A 14,367-nucleotide genomic window follows, 5' to 3' on the forward strand; every position below is an offset into this window, starting at 1 on the left:
CCTTCGTTTTTCTCCCATGGTCTTTCAGCACTTTGTTTCATCATTTGTTGTCTCTTTCTGAACCAACAAGGTCAGAGAGCTCATAAGTATTCATGTCCCCCGTCCCATCTCAGCCTCATGCTAATTGAGAAGACACAGCAGCCAAAGCATCATCAGGTGCACTTCTTGTTTTTCGTATGTATGTGAGGGAAGGGGAGTTCCTCTTTGTTTCACTTCTGTTCCTCAGAGCAGTTTGTGGTTAGTGTTTTTGACGATGGTTATACAGGCACCATGCTATACATACATCAATGTCGAGTGCAGTGAAAACAGTGGCTGTCCATGAAAACAATACAATACACCGTGGAGGTATTTAAAAAGCCTTTTTTCTTTGCCCATGCTCAGCTTTTACATTTTTTTCAACTCATTAATTAAAGGTGCACTCTGTAGTTTTGGAAAAGAAAATTGAGAAAGGCAATATTTACAATATAAAAAAGGTCATAATACAAATGCACACATACTTACTTGATGTATTTCCATAACTGAATAAACAAGCAATCCTCAGAAGGGAATAAGATCCCCAGAAATGCTGTTGAAGATAGGAGGGGGCTACTTTGAAGGGTTTTACAGATATAAACAAAGTAAAACAGTATGACATTGTGTTGTCCTTGGAGGACAGTTCATGTATTTAGTTTTTTTAGTAATGACAATCCACCTATAAAGTCTTTCCTCTTCTGAATGCAGCTTTAAAAACTGTAAATAACAGTGCTAAAAGGCAATGAGATCAACAGACAATTTATGGGTAGCTATTGTTTCAGTCAAATATTCGCTAAGACACATACAACTCGTTCCAGTCTTTCAAATGTGAGGATGTTATAAGGATTTTCAGTCATTAAAGTTCCCTTTTGGGCGCCTCTACATGATAAAGTGACCTCTGAGTGTCCCAATGTGCAAGAAAACATGGTAAAGTGTCCTACATGCTGGAAAGTTAGTTGGCCTCTTTGTGCTTCTAAATGGTTAGACCTGCAACAGTTTAGTCACGATACATGAATTTCTGACTGTGATACAATACCTTGCAAAACATTGTTATGTGAAACCATCTCCGATAGTACTGAGGAAAAATTGACATAAAATTGATTAAAAGATTAAAAGATGAATATAACAGGGCTTGTGTGCTGTGTGTTAACAATTCAGTTAAATCTAGAAATCTATTTTTAACCTTGTTAGACGTGTGTTTATTCTCATTTGTTTGCAAATAAATTACCCTCAAAATACGAGTGTAGAGAGGTTGTTTTGTTTTTTCCCCTGCCCTCCACTGAATATAACAAATGGTTATTTATGCAATTTTCATACAACCAGCAGTAATCTCCAGGTGCAGTTCCCTTGAATTGTCTCACTGTGCGGCACGATGTAATTCTCTGAACTCGACTGAAATCTTCCAAACGTGCTTTCCCTTCAGTTTCAGTTTCGAATATTGCATGGAGGACACGGTTTCCTTTGACGAGTTTCATTTCATAATTGGGACTGATATGTAGTGGGAGAAACATGCCAAACATCAGCACCACACGGTTTATTAACAGTGACTGCGCAGGGGAATGGAGTTTATAGCTTGAAACCGTAAACCTGCAAACATACATTTGTTTCTGCTCCGTGTGGCCTGAAACATGGTACATGGCTTGTGTCACTGTATATCTGACTCTATAGGGCTGCGTCTCTGTTTCCACTGGGTCGCCAAATGTTTGGCTGCCCAAATGGAATATGACGTCAGGACGCTTTTCATCTTCTTGTTGTTCAGCCATTGTAAACACTGTAGCCATGCCAAAGTTTGCGTGTTTTTCATCAGTGGTTTACACTTTGCATATGGCGGATTGTGGTTCTTACTTTGGGTTCCCTGAATGGGAGGAAATGACAAAGACACCCATCAGAGGATGTTTGCAAAGTTGTTGAGTTTGACATGGGGGGGGGGGAAGAGAAAAAAAAGAAAGAGGTGCAGTGTAAAAACAAGTCTGGCCTCAATATACCCCACAAAGCTCAAACCCCCTGGAGTTGTTTGTGCGCAGTAAGAGTATTGGGATTGATTTAACGTGGTGACCACTTTCTACAGTCCTTTGAAGACCAGGCCCAGACGACGAAGCAAAATGCACCACTTACAAATGTAAAGAAAACATTCCCATAATTGTATTTGTTCTCATTCAGCATAACAAGGTTTCCTAGAATCTGGGGACAACAGTGCCAAAGTCGACATTTAAGATCTGCATCAAGTGTCATTCCAGCCCAATACAGAACACTTGTATTGTTATTTGGAGGCCTCTTATGAGCTCTGGTACCATGACTGTGGTCCTCTGTGATCCAAATGGTCCTTCAAGTAGAACAGTGTTGATGACCTTTTGCCATCAACAACTCTTTTTGAGAGTGAGCCTGATGCGATTTTTGACTTGTGATGTTTGATTGTGTGATGTCTTATTTCTTTGTTGACGGTAAAAGGGTAAATGGGAAGGGTTGTTCTGATCTATTCTATTGATCGCAGTCCTCCATTCAATGAAGAATGATGTTCAGCAGGAACACTGTCGTCCTTCCAGAAGATTTACATGTTCATGTGAAACTTTGCTGATTTTCAACCAGCTTTGTAGCATTACAATGTCAGTGGTATGTGGCTAGAAATATCCAGATGAGTCCAAATGAATGCTAGTGTTGCTCTCTGTCTACTAGTAAATAGCAACTGTTTGAAAACACATTTGCAACATCAACTATATAATTTTTTTGATAATATGTTGTTGTGTTGACAGCTTGTTCCATTGTCCCCAAGTGCCCAATAAATCAATTAAACCAAAATTCCTTTTCAGCAAATCTTGCCACTTGGCAGTCATCTTGGCAACTTTCCCAGGCAGTTATTTCAGGCTAACAAGACCAGGCCCCTATCTAAATGACTGGGTAGGGAGCCAGAACTTCTCTTTCAGCAGCAACAGCTTAAAAATTTGGTAGCTTTGCTCCAAAGTAAGATGACGGTTATCCTCAAGTTTCACGACACCAGCTTCTTTGGCAGCTCAATCCAGAGTGCTGCAACGTGACGCTATCAGCTCATTCTACAAGAGCTCGTGAGTTTAACGTCTACTGATTGAATAACCTCACCTTTCTTGGTAATCCTATGCATTGTCATGACATCCTCCTCTTCCGTCCACCTTCAGCTGCACCAAATCAGTTGAAATTGTTAGGAATCTCAACAGTCAATGCAACAACGATTGGCTGATATCTTTCTTGGTTCAGCCCTGATAAAGAACGCGATTGGCTTTTTTGGGCGGGCAAGGTCCAGGATAGGTGTCATTCATCTGCCATACTCGACATTAGGGACTTTTCTGTTCAAAATACTTAAGTAGTAACCATTTTTTTTGTATATTTTTGTAAAGACAAGCTTGCTTCTTATTTTTGCTGCTGCCACCCTATTTCAAGTAAAAGTTACGGCGTCATCCAATAAATCAGTCACTTTTATATGTTTTCCCAAAAATGGAATGATCACTTATGCAGGGACCAGGCTCTGGTTTAACTGGGCCCTTTGAGACAGATGGACGAGTAGCAAAACATGACGGCCTGGCATCCACTGTGGTTAAAAGACGGCTACTGGGTTGATCATTCCCATCTTGTGTTTACTTCTCTTTTTCCCTTCTGCTCAAACCTGACAAACAACCGATGCAAAGTCATCACAACAACCCACGCAGGCTGTCATCTTGAGGGATAATGCAAGTTGAGTTGATTACATTTCTGTATTTCTCTGTTACTGGCTCATCTGCACTTAAATGAAATGTTAAGTTGAATCTTATTTTTTATGTTTTTTATCATTTTGGCCAATTTAATCATAAGATTGTTCTTAACAGGTTAACCTAGAATTACGAATTTTAGGGGAAGGTGAATTTGAAAGTGTCTCAAAATAGACATAAATAAGTAGAATGAAATTTGACTTGACATTAATAAACAGGCTACGTTCTGCTTTCTGCCTGTGTGTTTCATTGCAATACGTTGAGAAGAGTTCACACACTGAAGTCTTTTTCCGTTTAAGTTGTTGTCTATGAGCTTCTGTAAAGCCATTATAAAAACTCTCAGTGCTTTTACAGTGTGTTGGAACCCTGTTAACCGCTAACAGCTCAGAGCACGATGACATTGCTAAAAAAGAAACAGTCAGGCGGTCAGACAAGTTTCGAACAAATCCCCAGGTGAGCCAGAAGGGGGTTTAACACATTTACTACCCAAATGTCTGTTGAAAACATTGCTCACAGTTTACAGGGTTTTCTAGGGTCAATGTTGACCTTTGAACGTACTTACAATAGGTGTGTGCACCGGGCATTGATGGCTTGTCATAGACTGATGTGCTCACTTTCAGTTTCACCAGCATATAAACAGCATTGTACAAAGTAGTCAAATGTATTACTTGAATAAAGGTAAACATATCATGTGAAAGTATTACTTAAAGGTAAAAAACACCTGTATAAATAGTATTTTTAGCCTTAAATGTAATATAGTATCAAATGTAATTTTCTGTTTATAACACATATTTACATGTATGTATATACTGTATACGATAGGTCGGTGGCTTACATGGTTATCAGTTCTGATATTCAGCATTTTTCTGATTATCGGAATCCATTTTTGTTTTTTGTTTTTTTATTCGATTGTTGCTGAAATCAATTATTTTTAAAATGCTCTACTTACTACTTATACCTGGAAGTATAACGTAGCAGAAAAGATGGAGAAAACATAGCAATGACACCTAAGTTGTAATGCAACTATTTACAGTCATTTAATCCTGATACATATCTTGCTCCCTCCTTCTCTCACCCTTTCTCTGTTTGTCTGTCTGTCTTCTATTGTTTCTCCTTCTCTCGTGGTCTTCATTTTCAAGGACATAAAGTCGAGCGATGTTACAATAAACATTCCAGGGGGTGTCACCCACCCGGAGCCTAATTAGAGACCTGGGAGGCTCGGCAAGATGGATGATGCCTGTGTGTGTCAGCGGAGGGAGGCGGAGGAGGAGGGGCTGTGGCGTTCCAGTGGCTGCTGGTTACATGCAGGTGGCTGAGTGTAAACGTTAGCTTTTATCTTGGCTTTGAACACGGGTGAGCTCAGGGGCCCGTACAGGTGTGTGTGTGTGTGTGTGTGTGTGTGTGTGTGTGTGTGTGTGTGTGTGTGAGAGAGAGAGAGAGAGAGAGAGAGAGAATGTATGTGAGGACAGGAGTTGAGAGAAGATGTCGGTTGGGGGGTTGTTACTGGAACAGATAGGGCCAGAGGCGGTCATTTGTCAAGGGGAGCCTACTTCAGCAGAGCTTTGCTGGGGTCAGAGAGTGACACCATAATGTGTGTTGTGTTTTGTGTGCAACCACTAATGATGTGGATCATATAGACACTGATGTGGCCGTGTGGGGGTTGTAGGCCGGCTCGCACAGACTTCAGACAACGACCAGATGCTTTTCGTTGAGTAATCGCATTGACTCACTGTGTCCCCCATAGGAGTAGACAGAAGAAGTTGTGCGTCAAGCTTGTTTTGGTTTTAATTAATGTAATGAGCCAAGCGATGGCAGAGATTATTTCTGGCACTGAGGAGAACGATCCCGACAGCAAACGGTGACTCACGGGTTGATGTCAAAGAGGGAGACAGAACCTGAATCTTTCTTCTTGTCACGTTGCTGCCAACAGGCTGCCAGACAGACTTCCGTAAATCCCCTAAATTTAACCTAAGAAGCGAGGTGTGTACGCCACTCATTTTAAAGGACCGGTTTGGAACATATTCTCCAATCAGTGCTGTTTAGATTCCCATTGCATGATGTCAAATTGATTCTTGAAAAAAAATATCCAGATTTCTCCGGATAATCCACAATCCAGTGGACTGGGATCCTCTTAAAGGTCCAGTGTGTAGGATGTAGGGACAGAAATGAAATGTAAAATGCATAATTTCATTGTCACTAGCATATAATCACCTGAAACTGTGAAGAACTGTTGTGTTTTCTCATCTTAATGCCATTTTTTTAATCGACAGAGGAAGCAAGTCTGCCATATTGAACCACCACTTTTCTACAGTAGCCTTCAAGGGACAAACCAAACACTGACTCTGGAAAGGGCATTTTGTGGGCATTTTCTGTTTTGAGTGGCCATTGGAGGGGAGGTGTGTGCATTTGGCTGAAATCTGCAATCACCTTGAAAACCTGTTCTTCTGTCCCGTTGTGATTACTTCATTGTGATTTTGTCTGGCTTTTACCTTGACCAGGTCAAAGGGACTAACTGGTAAAATAAAGTGAAAAGAAGAAAAAAAAAAAAGCCAGTCATTGTTTCCTAGAGTTCAGTTGCTTATTTTTTTCAACTATTCACTATACGATTCTCTAACAAGGAAAAGTGGCACATCCTTTGTGTTGTCTGGTGTGGCAGGAATGTCAAAGACTCAAAACCTGGATTAATGAACACCAAATCTGTCTGCATGGTTTGATAAAAGAGAATTTATGCCTTTATTTAGTTTCATTTTTCTTTTTTTTTAATCTTGGTGAACCCTTACATTTTGTGGTTTATCTGTCTCTCTCTCTGATGGAACAAAATTACATATCAAAATAACATTTTTTCATGCCACACTTAAAAGATTTGAGAGCCTCAGGTACAATGCAACCAAAGATCCCCCCGGATGCCAAGAAGAAAAGCATAGAAGGTAGAAATAGTTTTGACCACAAAGGAGAGAAATGTGGCATTAAGATTCAGGGCCAGGCCTTCATGTTTACCCGAGAGGAAACAAGGACATGACATAGTCTTGGCTCCTGGATTTGTGAATTCAAAGCATCTGGGCCAACTTCTAATTCAGCTATGCATAACTTCCCATTGGCAGGCAGGTCAGGGATGCCAGAGTACTTTCTAATACATCTCAGTGGATTATTCTTGCTATGACCTCCAGCCTCCGCCTCGTATAACTCAGCAGGCAGGATACACCGGCGAAGAGTGAAGGGCTCGGCGCTCAGTGTGGACTCCCATGCTAAAAAAGCACACAGCGAGGAACTTTGGACACTCGTTATCTGAAGCTCTGGACACATTTAAAAGACAAACAAAAATAAAACAGCAGAAGTGCTTAAAAGGCAAAATGCCAAACAAATAATGTGTAAATGTCATGTGTGGACGGGCCAAGTTTTATCTGAAGAGAGAAAAAAGAATTACTGTAACTCCAGCAGACCACGAGGAATGCGGCCAGGCAGCATGTACAGACAAGCCCAACATGTGATCACGCACACACACATGCACAGAAGACAAAGGGAGCCTTGCTACCATAACTGAACAGCATCACCGACTGATAGCAAGGGAGATGGGAGGTAATGACAGGAGTCCATTCTGGTTGAGTTGCATATGGACACAGTCGTTTATATTCAGCCTGAGGGCACTGAGACTGCTGTGTAAGATCACACACTCATAACATGTCACATACTAAATGATGAAAACAATGTATATGATACAGTGATGGAACAAAATATCCAGTAGAGGAATTACCTCAACATTGGACAGTGGAGGTCACCTCTGCGGATCACTGCTGCAGTCAGGTTGATAAACAGGAGTGAAGATAAATCAAAGTTTTAATCCCAAAAATTAAAAGTACTCTCTGAGCTCTCCTCCTGTCAGTAAACGGTTTTGGATCAGAGCAGCATATAATTTTGTTTTGTTTTGATGAGAGCACTGATTGAAAACATCTCATATTCGACGTCATTTTAGGCAAAACCTTGCTGGTTCCGGTGTCTCAGAAGTTCATATTTTCTGGTTTCTTTACTCTTCTATGATAGTAAACTGAATCTGTCTGGGTTTTTTTAGATTGTTGCTCAGACAAAACAAGACAAAAGGAAACATCGGAATCACCTTTGGAAACATAAACAAGAGTATGATTGTTAGATTAATTCATTTATATTGAAAACAATTGTTTGTCGCATCCCCTCACATGTCATCAGCCAGATGTACTTTAAGTATCTACAGTAAAGTATGGCTCCTGTGAGTTTTTGCAGTAGATTACCATATATTAGATTATTAAAAGTACTATAATATATGGCTGCATACATGTGTGACAAACATTTTAAGGCTGCAGCTAATCAAACTTGAGCTCATTTAAACCACTTCATACGCCGATAAGTAGGTGATCTAATACATTTCATTATGTTTTGTATGTGAAATATTAAGTTGCAAAGTGACTACAGCTGCAAAATGCATATATTAGAGTTTAAAGCACAATATTTTAATGTGAAAGGTAAAAGAGAATACCTGGAAAGTAGCATAAAATGAAAGTAAAGTAATAAAGGGTAAAAATACCTCAAAACTGTACTAAAGTACAGCTTTGGAGTAAATTTAATCACCTATTTTCCACCACTAATGTGCATTTAGACTGCAAAAAACCAGCTGCCATGCAGTTTCAGAAAAGGTTCGCTCATAACAAACTGTCAGCTTGCCTACATCATAATAAATCTCTCTTTCCCTCGAACAGTTTCAGCCTTTCACTGTAATATAAGTGCAGTTTTTACCAGCCGGCATCTGAAGGCCGCACAGTTACATTTCTCAAAAGGGCACACGTCATGCTAGATTACTTTCCCTGTGCACCTCGTCTCAACCCCGTCGGTTTTGGCAAAATAAATGTTGGGCCTTTTTTCGTCAAGAGGGCTGAGATCATACTAGATTTTCTATTTTTAGGCTGACTGACTGCTTTTGGCTTTGGACACCTCCTCACATTGTCGCTCGATGCTCGCAGAGAAACACACGAGGGAGCTGTTTCACACTGAAGCTGAGGCTGTCAGTCTGAAAAATTGCAAAGAGGTGCGCGGCACTTATGGTGACAGTGCACCTGTTACTAACCGGGGAGTGAGATGAGAAAAGCTTCAGTGGAAACATGTGAAGGGAAAGTCAAACAACGGGTATAATTAAGACTTTTTCAGGTGCTGAATTTCCTTCGGGGTAAACATTTATACAAACTTATCAGCTTTAAAGTGATGGACTGAATCTGCTCATATGGCCCTCAGTTTAGAAAAAGGAAACATTGCAGCATTTTAAAAACAACAACCCACATAAAGCACTGTGGACATAAACAACTAACTATCTCACCCCAAGAGGGAAGTTTTTCTAGATAGATTCCCCAAATTTCACCCGGGGACTTCCAGTCGTCCGCACCGAAGGTCTTACTTTTATCTATTAAAGAAACACTATGTATTTTTTGGAGAGGAAATAAAAGCTTCATATTTACAATACCGATGAGGTAATAATACAAACTCATAGATATTTATTTTTTCCAAAGCTGAATAAACAAGCTGTTCTCAGAGGAAAAGAAGATCCCTGGAACAGTGATTGAAGAAAGTTGGTAGGGTCCACCAAATATAAACAAAACAGTTTGTTTATTTGGTTTGTTATGGCATTCAAAAAAAAAAAAAAAAAGGCACTGAAGATCTTTCTCTGCTAATTAAGTTGCCTCACCCACAACTGCGTAGTGCACCTTTAAATGTTGGCAAATAGGCAGACACATTTTTTTTTTTTCTGCTATCACAAGTTTCTTTGATCCCAACTGCAGCATCTGGAACAATACTTGTATTTGTTCTCCAATAAATACTCCGTGCGTTAAGTCACTTCCCTGGCCTCAGTCACATTTTAATTAATCTCCTTTGTTCAAAACCTGCATTTGACCACTGCTCTGCCATAATCAGGGGAAAATCCTTCTCATTCACTCCCTCCAGTTTATTGTTATTATTATTATTATTATTATTTCATTTTATTTATTTATTTATTTTTTACTGTAGCCATTAAGATGATGTACAGCTGAGACTGACTTTTGTACTGAGTATAGCCCAGAGGTCCCCAAACGTAATGGAATCCTAATTAGATTTAGACCCCAACATAAAAAAAACCGAGACAAACACTCCATAATGTTCCAGATGGGACTCATCGTGCGTCTCTTGCACCACCCAGTATGTTCACGGTGAACTATCCTGCTGTATGACGGTTCTGATCTCACCTCATGTATATGATATTAATACAGGGACCTGTGACTTTTTACTCTCTGGAATAGTCTTTTTTTTTTTTTTTCAGTTTTGCTGTAATACAATACTCAACGTCGGATTATTAGGAATCTGCTTTAAACCCAGTTTACAGAATGGGAAAATCAGTATACACTTACAAACCTGCTCTTTGCACCACCCTTCCTATCCCAACACCGCCACCCACCCATCCTCCTCCTCCTCCACCCTTCCTCCTCCTCTTTTCTCTCCGCTGCTGCTTCCCCAGCGCTGCAGGTTGAATCTATTGCCCCTATTTCCTGTCACATGGGTTGGAAATAGGATCCCTGCTTTCTACTATCTGTTCCCGTCTGTGTGGTGTCAGTGTAGTAGTAGCTGTGAGACCTGCCTTGAAGTTCAGGGACTTTTTAACGGCGACTCGTGCGCGGACCCGGACAGTCAGCGAGTCCAGCAGCCCGCCGGTCTGCATGCGCATCTGTCCGCCAGGCTGCCCTTCGCTTCACCTGAGAGCCGCTCCACACACTCTTTAATCGCACCATGGATTCCTGGACAGTCACCTCCGCACTTCTCCTCGCCGGGGTAATGTCTTCTGCGGCTTTAAATCATTTCGACACCGGTAAGTCAAAACTTTTTTCTGCTCGCCTTCATTTCCCTGGGACGTCTTCTCGATGATTATCTGCGTCGTCGTCGGCGGCGGCGTCTCCAAAGTGGCTCTTTTGCGCACGGGACAAGCTGTTTTCATAACACACGCACACACACAGCACAACACAACACAAACCGTAACGTCCAATGTTTAAACGTTATAGCGTTTGTGTTCCTGTTTTGTGTCGAACATTGCAGTCGCATTTAACTTCATTCATAGTTCATCGCCTTGGTCCGAGTCCCACTACGGTGCTGTTTCCCAGCCGGGAACTTGGATGTTTACAGACGGCGCACAAACAAAAAAGGAAATGTCTCTGTTGTTATCTGATTTCTGTCATCTTCTTCTTCGTCTTAGTTTTTTTTTTTTTTTTAATGCACTGACTAATCTGATGAGAGTGCAGTTTCACTGTTGGAGTGTAAACACTCGTGCTTCAAACCGTATCCAAAGGTGTCCTCGGACCTGCAGAGTCAAACTCCTCACAGATAAGGCTCTGTACACGTTCAGCAAAGACACAGAGATAATCAGTAAATCCTCGTTGTGTCGTTCCGAACGCTGCGTTTTGATTTAATCAGGAAAACGGCGAGTTCGTAACCAAAGCCAGCAACATTTTACGCACTCGCCTCCCGGCACATCCTGCGCCTCTAAAGCCTGACGTGTTTACCTGTTCTGCATCCGATGCTGTAATCTGATCGGCCACACTGTCTTCGTTATGGTTTTAATCTCCATCATCATCATATGTTTTTTTTTCTTCTTCCTCTTAGTCTGCGCTTCGTTGCTGGATATTATGTCTTTAACTGAGCCCCCCCCCCGAAATTGAATTGGAAACCCCTCCACGCGGTCATCTGATATCATCCGCTTAATTCGCCATCAAGTTCAGACTAATACGCGGGGACACGCTCGCGTCTGTATGCAGGACTTCAAAGTTAGAGCTGCCTTCCCGGAGAGTATTTTCTCCTAATGTGTACGTCTAATAATGACGACCGCACTGACCGAGCTGCTCCTTGCTGTAATTTGCGCCGCGTTTCATGTCGAAGCAGCAAATCCCCATGCTTTCCTTTTTAATTTTTTTGTCTCTTAATTATACCCTTTGGATTTCAAATTAGAGGGTCCACCATCTGGGCTAGTGCGTAAGTACTCCCATGTGTACCTATGTATTAACAAAGTATTTAAAGCAATGGTATTCCCCCTCATAACACTGGGGAGAAGAAAGGCCAAGTTTATGTTTAGTTGAAGTCAGCTGTGCCACATTCACGGCACAGGAAAACAATCATTTCATGCGCCTTCAACAAGCCGGTTCCTCGGTGCGAACGCAGAGAGAGGGACTGTTTGATGCTCCCTTACTGTTCGGACAACTAAAGATTAAATCCACCCTGAAGTAACCAGTAAAGGCACAGCTGTTGGTTCGGATGTTGTTTTTTTCTTTTCTTTTCTTTTCTTCTTACAACCACAGATTATTTGCAAAATGTTTATCAGCAGTCCATGCCAGAAAATTGGTGTGCTAAATGTCGGCGTCATGCCCTCAGAATCAAAGAGTTACGTAGTTATTTCCAGAGAAATCCAATCACAGGAGATTAAGTTTATGAGTGACGCAACACGCGAGAACCTCCGGGGGGCAATGTGTGAGGCAGGTCGAGGACAAGTTGACACACCGAAATATCTGCCACACTGCACTGAAGTGCTCGATGTGGATGTTATAAGAGTGCTACTTTAAATGTCTGTGAAGTTAAAAAAAAAAATAAAAATCTAGGCAGGTACACAAAGCAGAATTTACCTTAATCTGCTAAAACCAGGTCAAACAGCAGTTTATTAAAGGGGCAGTGTGTAGTTTTGGAGAAGAAACTCAAGCTCAGAATTTCAATATTTACTATATAATGTTAACAAGGAAATAACCAAAACTTGTTTCTAAACTAACTAAACTAACTGTTTATTTAGTTTGTTTAGGCATAATAAAAGTTTTAAATTAAGTTTAAAATCAGTTCTTTCTCTACTGATTAACGCTTCTTCTCCAAAACCACATAATGCACCTTTGAAAAACTCCGTCAAACTTACTGAACTCTGTGGTGTGTTTGAAGCCGGTCATTTGTTTATGTTAGCAGGCTCCATTTCTAAACTAACGCTAGCTACTGTTGCTCTCCTTTAGCGGAGCGGAGACAGTGCCCCGTGTTTTGGACTGTCGCAGAAAATCCAACCTGACCCAAAATAACTTCACATCACCAAACAATCCGCTCACCCATGACCAATAGAAAAGTGATTAAAGGGACACTATGTAGTTTTGGAGAAGAAATTCAATATTTACAATGTTAACATGGTAATACAAACTCAGAAATATGTGTCTTTTCCAGAAGTGAGTAAACGAGCTGTACTTCGAGGAAAATAAGGGCCCAAGAAAACTGTTTGAAGACAGGAAGGTCGCAGGGTCCGCCACATATAAACAAAGTAAAACAGGATGAAACTGTGTTGTCCTTGGAGGTCAGTTTGTTTATTCAGTTCATTCAGTCATGAAAACAAACAGTTTGTTTATTAAGTTTGTCATTGAAACTCTTTTCTCTTGTAATTAAAATTTCTTCCCCAAAACTACATATTGCTCCTTTAATACATGCACACTGCTAAAAAATGTTGCAAAGTGCACCTTTAGAACTTTGTGGAGTGCCGGTGGCTGTTGCCTCTGCGACAGCGTGTCCAAAACAATTATGCCGGAGTGCTTTCACCGTCCTCCTAGGCTGCAGCAGTGCATCAAGCAGAGGTGTATTAACAGCAAAAGTGTTTTTAATCTTGTGCTGAGGGACAATCGTGCGCTCAGCGATACATGCGTGCACACAAACAGAGACGCAGCAAAATGTGGGAGATGACATGTGTTGCAGGAGCAGCTAAGTGCCTCTATACAGCCCATAATGTGAGAATGGGCCCATCCAGCGCACTTTATACTCAGAGCGTACAGTGTCAATTCACCACAGGCCCTTAACATTAATGTATGTGATGTCTCCTCCACCTGAGCACAGAGGCTTTTTATAAAGAGACCCATCTAGACTCCCACATTCTGTTTCGTCGTTGCTCACTTGGCAGCTGCTCAGGTCCTTCACACAAATGTACACACAAGTGGAAGCCGAATCCTGTCAGGGCTGTCAAGATGAAGCGTAATTGAGCTACTCTGTAAGCCGGTAATGATGCAGCTGATGGTGTTGATGTCGCGAACAAGCTCGAGCTGGTTAATAAGTGTGGAATTATTTTGTTCTTGATGTTTCTGGTGTCCATGAGCGGCCTCACCGGCCGCTTGATGATGGGGGACAGTGCATCGTAGACTCACATGTGTATTTTTCTGTTTATGTAAATTATTCTTCACCTTATTCAAATGAAGGTTGAGGTGGCTTTTACATGTTCCTGTTACAGTGTTAATGTGACTCACCTTCAAAGTGATCCTTTGTAAGTTCAGCGGCAGGGTGAGCAAGCTGTTTTCCTGTTAGTACACGCAAGGATAACCTATAATCTATCCTAGTGGTTCCCTGCCTGGGTCAGGGGATGGTTAAAGGAATAGTTTGTCATTTTGGGAAATGTGCTTATTTGCTATTCCTGCTGAGAGTTAGATGAGAAGATTGTTACCAGTCTCACAGATGTCAGCTAAATATGAAGCACCAACCAACAGCTGGTTAGCTCATCACAAAGACTGGAAAAGAGCTAGCCATAGCTCTGTCCTGTAGGCCGAAATAGTCTGATACATAAACCCTGTTAAACTGTGACATGTTTTTTGTACATTCTGTT

At 41.2% G+C, this 14,367-nt stretch overlaps 1 protein-coding gene across 1 annotated transcript in view; it reads left to right on the forward strand.

Moving 5' to 3' along the window:
- The window catches only part of kremen1 (kringle containing transmembrane protein 1), a 92,774-nt gene that overhangs the window by 24,329 nt on the left and 54,078 nt on the right, over positions 1-14,367 (forward strand). The gene's annotated exons all lie outside the window — the stretch shown is intronic.

The sequence above is a fragment of the Sparus aurata genome, chromosome 5 (genome assembly GCF_900880675.1).
Source record: "Sparus aurata chromosome 5, fSpaAur1.1, whole genome shotgun sequence".
Taxonomy (NCBI): domain Eukaryota; kingdom Metazoa; phylum Chordata; class Actinopteri; order Spariformes; family Sparidae; genus Sparus; species Sparus aurata.